This window comes from Castanea sativa, chromosome 2 (assembly GCF_040712315.1).
Source record: "Castanea sativa cultivar Marrone di Chiusa Pesio chromosome 2, ASM4071231v1".
NCBI lineage: Eukaryota > Viridiplantae > Streptophyta > Magnoliopsida > Fagales > Fagaceae > Castanea > Castanea sativa.
Window position 1 is genome coordinate 27,518,180 of NC_134014.1, and position 8,773 is coordinate 27,526,952.

At 38.8% G+C, this 8,773-nt stretch overlaps 1 pseudogene; it reads right to left on the reverse strand.

Moving 5' to 3' along the window:
* Positions 1–2,352: 2,352 nt before the first annotated feature.
* On the reverse strand, positions 2,353–7,085 carry LOC142625141 (uncharacterized; annotated as a pseudogene).
* Positions 7,086–8,773: the final 1,688 nt, after the last annotated feature.

Here is an 8,773-nt window from a genome sequence, read left to right on the forward strand (position 1 = left end):
GTATTAAAGCACACTTTTTGTACAAGAGTACAAATATAAGTTGGTTTGTATAAAAAGTACTCTTGACATCATTTGCCTTAGCATAAAAACTCCCTTGTTTTTTTTTGTTTTTCTCTCATTTTTTCCACCCTCAACTGTCTTTTCACTCTTTTTTATGTTTTCACTCTCTTTTTTCTGTTCACTCTCTTTCCCATCATCTTTTTTTGCATTTCCAATCTCACAATTTTTCAAGTCATTATCTCTTTTCAGTTTCACTTGATCTTCATACACTTGTCTTGGAGTCAACGGTACAAGAGTAATGGTTTTATGATCTTTAACAAAAGAATACCTATTCTTGAACCCATCATGATTGGCCTTCCTGTCAAATTGCCATGGCCTACCCAATATAATGTGACCCGCTTGCATTGAAACAACATCACAAAGTATTTCATCGTTATACCTCCCAATTGAAAAGAAACTAGTACTTGCTTATTTATCTTAACCTCCCCACAATCATTCAACCACTGCAACTTATATGGTCTAGGGTGTTTCGAGGTAGGTAAATTCAATTTTTTAACTAAAGTAGTGCTAGCCACATTAGTATAGCTCCCCCCATCTATAATCATACTACATACCTTATTGTTGAGGTGGCATCTAGTATGAAAAATGTTCTCCCTTTGTTGTTCCATGTCATCCTCTTTGACTTGGGCACATAAAGCATGCCTAGCCACAAGTGTCTCACCCTCCACTGGATACTCCACTTCCTCATCACAAGCATCCTCAAGTGATGGAATCTGGTAATCATCTTCCTCGCTTTCAGTTTCCACCTCTCCATCAATACATGCGATCATGGTCCTCTTATTTGGGCATTGTGAAGCTATATGACCTACTCCCAAACAACGAAAACACTTAATATCACGATTACGAGTTTGGGATTCATTTTTACCTTTGTTGACATTGGGAGCTTCATCTCTCCTTTTTGGTGGTTCGGTTTTGGACTTGAAAACAGCCCCTTTATCTTTCCTCCCATTTGACCTCCATGAAGCAGAGGAACCCGTATTTTGAAATAACCAAGTTCTTTTTCTTTTAAGCTGTCGTTCCACCTTTATTTCCATGTGCACCATGTCCTCCAACTCCACGTAGTGCTGCAACTCCACCACGTTGGCAATGTCCCGATTCAGCCCATTCAAAAACCTTGCCGTGGTAGCTTCTCTATCCTCCTCTACATTTGCCCGAATCATGGCAATCTCCATCTCCTTGTGGTAGTCATCCATGCTCCTATAGCCTTGAGTAAGACTCTGTAATTTATGATACAAGTCCATATAGTAGTGACTAGGAACAAACCGTCTCCTCATGATGGCCTTCATTTCCTCCCAAGTCTCAATAGGTCTCTCATGGTTTCTCCTTCTATTCATCACAAGTTGATCCCACCAGATAACAGCGAGATTTACCTTTTTCTCCTCAGAGTAGTTGTGGCACTCAAAGGTCAACTCCACCTTTTTCTCCCACTCCAAGTATGCTTCTGGATCATTTTTCCCTTGGAATGTTGGTATCTTCATTTTTATGTTTCCTAGGTTTCTGTCAGTCCCATCTTGCCATCTTGGATCTCTTCGAAAACCTCTACCATGCCTTTCTCCCCTTGGCACAACCCTGCCCTCATTGTTCAAAGAAGCTTGATCTTCTTCATCTTCAAACTCATCCTCGTGGTAATCATCAGAATCATCCATGTGTGCACGCCTTTCTTGCCTTCTAGCATTAGGAACTCTTTGGGGACGCTCCTCACGCAAAGTAGCAATAACAGTGTCTTGCCTATCCATCCGATTCCGAATCTCATTAAACACCACGTTCATGCGTTCAAATTGTAGTTGCATAGCCTGCAAAATGATGGACGACTTGATATGAACTTCACCAACAATTGTGATGAAACTCGATAACAATGATAGTTTGGAACCCCAAGATCGTTAGACAAGATTTGTTGAGCCTTGACCCGTCATCTAATAAGATGAAACACCAAGACTATGTTGGATTGAAAACGCCACACCAAGAATTCCTAAGAAACTCTTGAGAATCAAGGTGATAAGTTTGGTTGCATTAATGCCACAAGATTAACTTGATAAGTACAAGAGTTCTTTTAAGAACCAAGAGGAACACAAGATCTCACAAGGAGAATAGTTATTCTGAAAACCCAAAATTGATTTTTAAAATTCGTACTACCTATCTATATACTTGGAACAACCCTCCAAGAATAGGCAAGTCATAATTACAGCTTTGAAAACAGCACAAAAATTAACCGAAACAAGTTCCCACGTTTTTTTTGGATTCTTGGACTTTTAAAGGCAGTCAAACAAGCTAAATGACTAGATTTAATGTATTTTAATTTGCCTCTACAAGTGCTTTGATGACATAGACTAAGCCTTGATTATTATCTGAGCCCATCTTGGTCTTTTCAGAATCAGCCCAATTCTCTTGGACTAGCCCATTTAGTGCTTCCTTGAAACGTTTGGCTCTAAGTCTTGTAATTGGGCCACTAGGAAGTGACAAAGGGTCATGTGCAAATTCAACTCCATTTCCACATGTATGATCAGCATGACCAGCTCCTTGATTTGCATCATTCTCCCCCTCTTGAGAAGGATTTGTCCTCAAATCATCACCTACATCAAAAGGAGACAAATCAGCAACATTTTGCACTAACACCATACTCACCAGGTACGTCAAGCTTGTAGGCATCATCATTGATGCGCTCCATTACTTGAAATGGTCCATCACCCCGTGGTAGGAGTTTTGAACGCCGTTTTTCTGGAAAACGGTACTTTTTGAAGTGCAACCAAACCCAATCTCCTGGTTCAAACACTACCTTCTTGCATCCCTTGTTGGCTTGATGGACATATTGTTGAGTCCTTCTTTCGATGTTCAGCCATGCCTTTTCATGAATCATCTTTACAAATTCTGCTTTCTTTTTGCCATCTAAGTTCACACGTTCACTTAAAGGTAAAGAAGTTAAATCCAAAGGTGACAATGGGTTAAAACCATAAACAATTTCAAATGGTGAAAACTTAGATGCAGAATGTATACTTCTATTGTAAGCAAATTTAACATGTGGCAAACAATCTTCCCATGTTTTCAAGTTCTTTTTAATGATAGCATGCAACAAAGAAGACAAAGTTCTATTTACTACTTCAGTTTGACCATCCATTTGTGGATGACAAGTAGTAGAAAACAATAACTTGGTTCCCAACTTTCCCCACAAAGTCTTCCAAAAGTAACTCAAAAACTTTGCATCCCTATCAAAAATGATGGTCCTAGGCATACCATGTATCCTAACAATTTCTTTGAAGAATAAATTAGCTATATGTGATGCATCATCAGTTTTGTGACATGCAATGAAGTGTGCCATCTTGGAAAATCTATCTACCACCACAAAAACTGAATCTCTCCCCCTCTTAGTCCTAGGTAAACCTAAAACAAAATCCATAGAAATATCAGTCCAAGGTTCACTAGGTATTGGCAAAGGGGTGTACAAACCATGGGGTTTCAACTTAGACTTAGCTTGTTTATACGTGATACACTTCTCACAGATTCTTTCCACATCACGTTTCATATGAGGCAAAAAAAAATGATCACGCAAAATTCCTAAAGTCTTAGCTACACCAAAATGACCCATCAAACCACCACCATGAGCTTCTCTCACAAGCTCAAGCAATTCACGCAAAGAACACCTAGGCACACACATTTTATTCTCCTGAAACAAAAATCCATCATGCCTATAAAACTTACCAAATGCCACTTTTTCACATGCATTGACCACATCACCAAAACCAGAATCTTGTGCATACAAATCCTTAATGTATTCAAAGCCAAGCATTTTTGTATCTAAAATGGAAAGTAAAGCATACCTTCGGGACAATGCATCAGCCACCACATTTTCCTTACCTTGCTTGTATCTGATCACATAATGAAATGTTTCAATGAATTCCACCCACTTAGCATGGCGTTTGTTCAACCTTTGCTGCCCTTTCAAATGCTTCAAAGATTCATGATCTGTGTGAATCACAAATTCCTTTGGCCATAGGTAGTGTTGCCAATTTTCCAAAGCCCTTACCAAGGCATACATCTCTTTATCATAAGTGGGGTAATTTAGGGCTGCCCCACCCAAATTTTCACTGAAATAAGCAACTGGACGGCCTTCTTGCATCAAAACAGCTCCAATACCTATTCCTGAAGCATCACACTCAATTTCAAAAGTTTTAGCAAAGTTAGGCAAAACAAGCAAATGTGCATTAGTTAACTTTTCTTTGATCTGATTAAATGCCTTTTCTTATTCTTTCCCCCACTTAAATGGCACATTTTTCTTGATGACTTCAGTAAGAGGGGCGGCTAAGCTACTAAAATCACACATAAACCATCTATAGAAACTAGCTAAGCCATGGAAACTCCTCACTTGGCTGATTGTTGTAGGAGTTGGCCACTCTTGGATTGCCTTCACCTTTTCCTCGTCCACCTCAATTCCTTTTTTACTAACAACAAACCAAGAAACACAAGCTTATCCGTACAAAAGGTGCACTTTTTGAGGTTAGCAAACAATCTTTCTTTTCTTAGAATTTCCAAAACAGATTTCAAATGCATTACATGTTCTTCCAAATTTTTGCTATAAATTAGGATATCATCAAAATACACAACCACAAATCTACCAATAATTGCACGCAAAACATGGTTCATCAAACGCATAAAAGTGCTTGGAGCATTAGTTAAGCAAAAAGGCATCACTAACCACTCATACAAACCATATTTAGTCTTAAAAGTAGTTTTCCATTCATCACCTTCCATCATCCTAATCTGATGGTAGCCCCTCTTAAGATCAATTTTTGTAAAGACACAAGAACCATGTAATTCATCTAGCATATCATCTAATCTAGGAATGGGATGACGATATTTTACCATTATGTTGTTGATGGCTCTGCAGTCAACACACATCCTCCATGTTCCATCCTTCTTAGGAACTAATAACACCAGGACCACACAAGGACTCATGCTTTCACGCATGTATCCCTTCTCCAATAATTCACCTACTTGCCTCTGAAGTTCCGTGGTCTCCTCGAGATTACTCCTATAAGCAGTTCGGTTTGGAATTGATGCACCAGGTATGAAATCAATTTGATGTTCATTCCCTCGAATTGGAGGTAAACCATGAGGTACCTCTTCGGGAAGGACATCTTCAAACTCCTGCAAAAGAGAAACAACATTGCTCGGCAAAGTTCCGACGAGATCACTAGTACATAAAAGAGCCTCCTTGTATATGAGTACAATAAGGGGCTGGTGTGAAAATAATGCTCTCTTGATCTCACTTTTTTTTGCAATGTAATTGAATTTTTCCTCTCCTGCTCTCATTATGGCCAAAATCATCTCTCTTTCTTTTTCACTCTGATCAATGTTTTTCTCTCCTTTCTTTTTTAACTCTTTTTTTTTTTTTCAATTTCGGCCTTCCTTTCTTTTTCCTTTTTTTTTTTTTTTTTCATTTGATCTTTGTGACTTTAATTGGTCATCCCTGACCTGTTTTGGAGTTAATGGCACAAGAGTAATGGGTTGCCCTTTAAGAGTGAAAGAATACTTATTTGTGAATCCATCATGCTTAACCCTCCGATCATATTGCCATGGTCTTCCCAACAATAAATGGCATGCATGCATGGGAACCACATCACATAGCACCTCATCCTCATATTTGCCAATGGATAATGCCACCAACACTTGTCTTGTCACCTTGATTTCGCCACATTTATTCAGCCACTGAAGCCGGTAAGGTTGAGGATGTTTCAAGGTAGTTAAGGCCAATTTTTCCACCAAATAAGTGCTGGCTACTTTGTGCAGCTCCCTCCATCGATAATGACACTACAAACTTTGTTATTTACAAAGCACCAAGTATGAAACAAGTTCTCCCTTTGGTTACTTTCTTCCTCCTTAACCTGCACATTGAGGACTCGCCTTGTTACTAATAAATCTCTAGCCACAGCATTTTGTTCATCATCGGCATCCTCCAAAGATGGCATGTCAACATTTTCTACTTCTTCCTCATTCTCTGACTCAAGCTCGCCTTGAGCATTTATCACCATCACCCTTTTGTTTACACACTGGTTGGTTATGTGTCCCCGCCCCTGACATTTAAAACACTTAATATCACGGGTTTTAGAACTCAAAGCCTCGGTGTTACCTAAAGTAGTGGCGGTCTTTGAGTTGGCACTCATAGATGGTTCAAATTTTGGCTTATTTTGCAGCTGCTCGTCCCTTTTTGGAGCAGTCTTCCACTAACTGGTCATAGGTTGTCCCCTCTTAGCCAATCCCTTCCGTTTGAATTGCTCCTCCACCTTTACGGCTTGATGCATGATATCCGTCAATTCAACATAGTGCTGCATCTCAACTATATCTGCAATCTCACAATTTAAACCGTGCAAGAACCTAACCATTGTGGCTTCCCGGTCCTCTTCTACATTAGCCCAGATCAAAGCTACCTCCATCTCCTTGTAATACTCATCCACACTCTTGGAACCTTGAGTTAACCTTTGCAACTTTTGATACAATCCCCTATAATAGTGATTGGGTACAAAACACTTCCTCATAAACATTTTCATCTCCTCCCAAGTGTCCACGGGTGGCTCTCTATTCCTCCTCGTATTAATCAATAATTGATCCCACCACACAATGGCATAATCGGTAAATTCAATTGCAGCCAGCTTAACCTTCTTTATCTCCGAATAGTTGTGACAATCAAACACCATCTGCATTTTAGTTTCCCACTCCAAATAAACTTCAGGATCATTTTTGCCTTGAAAAGATGGGATTTTAATCTTTATGTTTCCTAAATCATTATCCCTCCTAAACCTACCCATCCTAGCTTCTCTATTCCCATACCCTCGGTTCACATATGGCTCATCAACCTCCTCCGACTCCGCCTCTTCCTCAACATTCCGCCATGGAACACACCCACCTTGCTGCCTGTTGTGGATGTCATGTTGCTGGCCTCTAGGAGTTCCTGCTTCTACCCTATCCAATCTCTCATGAATAGGTTCAATTTCAGCCCTCAACATACGCTTCATCTCCCCTAGCAGTGCTTGCATTTAGAGGTTCTGATCTATTGGTTGTCGAAGTTCTTCGGTTGTGTCTTCTTCTTGATTGTTGGCCATGTTTAAAATCTGCAAAACAAGGTTAGAATCCTCACAGGCCCTCCCTCACGTGTTTCACTCAAGAATTGATACACTCGCACTCGTCTTTTCACTCTAAACGGCTTTTACCCTCTTATGGTCTCACACACTCTTGCCTTTTTCCACTCTTTTGTGTCTTCTTTAGTTCTTAATCAAACTTCAAGAAACTAATTCAAAATATTCCAGTAGTAATTTAGAATGATAAACAACCAAAACTCATCAAAAAGATCAAGAACTTGAATAAGGTGAGGAACAAGATTGAGAAATTTTCTTTTCTTTTCTTTTTTTTTTTCTTTTTTTTTCGTTTTTTTTTTTTGAGTGAGGAACAGGAAATAGAATGAAAATAAAAGATAGGCAAACTTATCTTAGAACAAAAGCTCTAATACCAAATGATAGGAACTTCACCAACAATTGTGATGAAACCCGATAACAATGATGGTTTGGAACCCCAAATCATTAGACAAGATTTGTTAAGCCTTGACCCGTCATCTAATCAGATGAAACACCAAGACTACATTGGATTGAAAACGCCACACCAAGAATTTCTAAGAAACTCTCGAGAATCAAGGTGATAAGTTTGGTTGCTTGAACGCCACAAGATTAACTTGATAAGTACAAGAGTTCTTTTAAGAACCAAGAGGAACACAAGATCTCACAAGGAGAATAGTTATTCTGAAAACCCGAAATTGATTTTTAAAATTCGTACTACCCATCTATATACTTGGAACAACCCTCCAAGAATAGGCAAGTAATAATTACAGCTTTGAAAACAGCACAAAAATTAACCAAAACAAGTTCCCATGTTTTTTTTTGGATTCTTGGACTTTTAAAGGCAGTCAAACAAGCTAAATGACTAGATTTAATGTATTTTAATTTTCCTCTACAAGTGCTTTGATGACATAGACTAAGCCTTGATTATTATTTGAGCCCATCTTGGTCTTTTCAGAATCAGCCCAATTCTCTTGGACTAGCCCATTTAGTGATTCCTTGAAACGTTTGGCTCTAAGTCTTGTAATTGGGCCACTAGGAAGTGACAAAGGGTCATGTGCAAATTCAACTCAATTTCCACGTGTATGATCAGCATGACCAGCTCCGTGATTTGCATCACGACTCTTCCCCTCCATCCCTATTTGATGTTTCACACCTGGAAGACATACTTTTGAAACAACAAAGAATTGTTAGAAATAATTCCTCACAACACTCCCTCACGTGTTTGCACACAAATTATGTCACTCCCACTCGTGTTTCACTCTTAAATTGGATTTTTCCCGATATTAGTCTCGCACTCTCTTGGCTTTTTCCCGATATTAGTCTCACACTCTCTTGCCTTTTCCACTCGTAGCTTCCCCTTTTCAGTTCTGTATTAAACTAATAAATTTGATGAAGAAATCAAACTTGTAGTGTAAAAACAAATACCAACGGCAAGAAAATATGACAGAAACACTAAATCAAAGGAAGAGGACAAAAGAAAACAATATTTTGGTCTAAGAGAACTGAAACTGCAAACAATTTTTTTTTTCTATTTCTTTTATGATGTCTTTTTTTTTACCTTTTTTTTTTTTTGGGAACTGGTTGCACGATTTTAACCTAGTGCACTTCAAAAA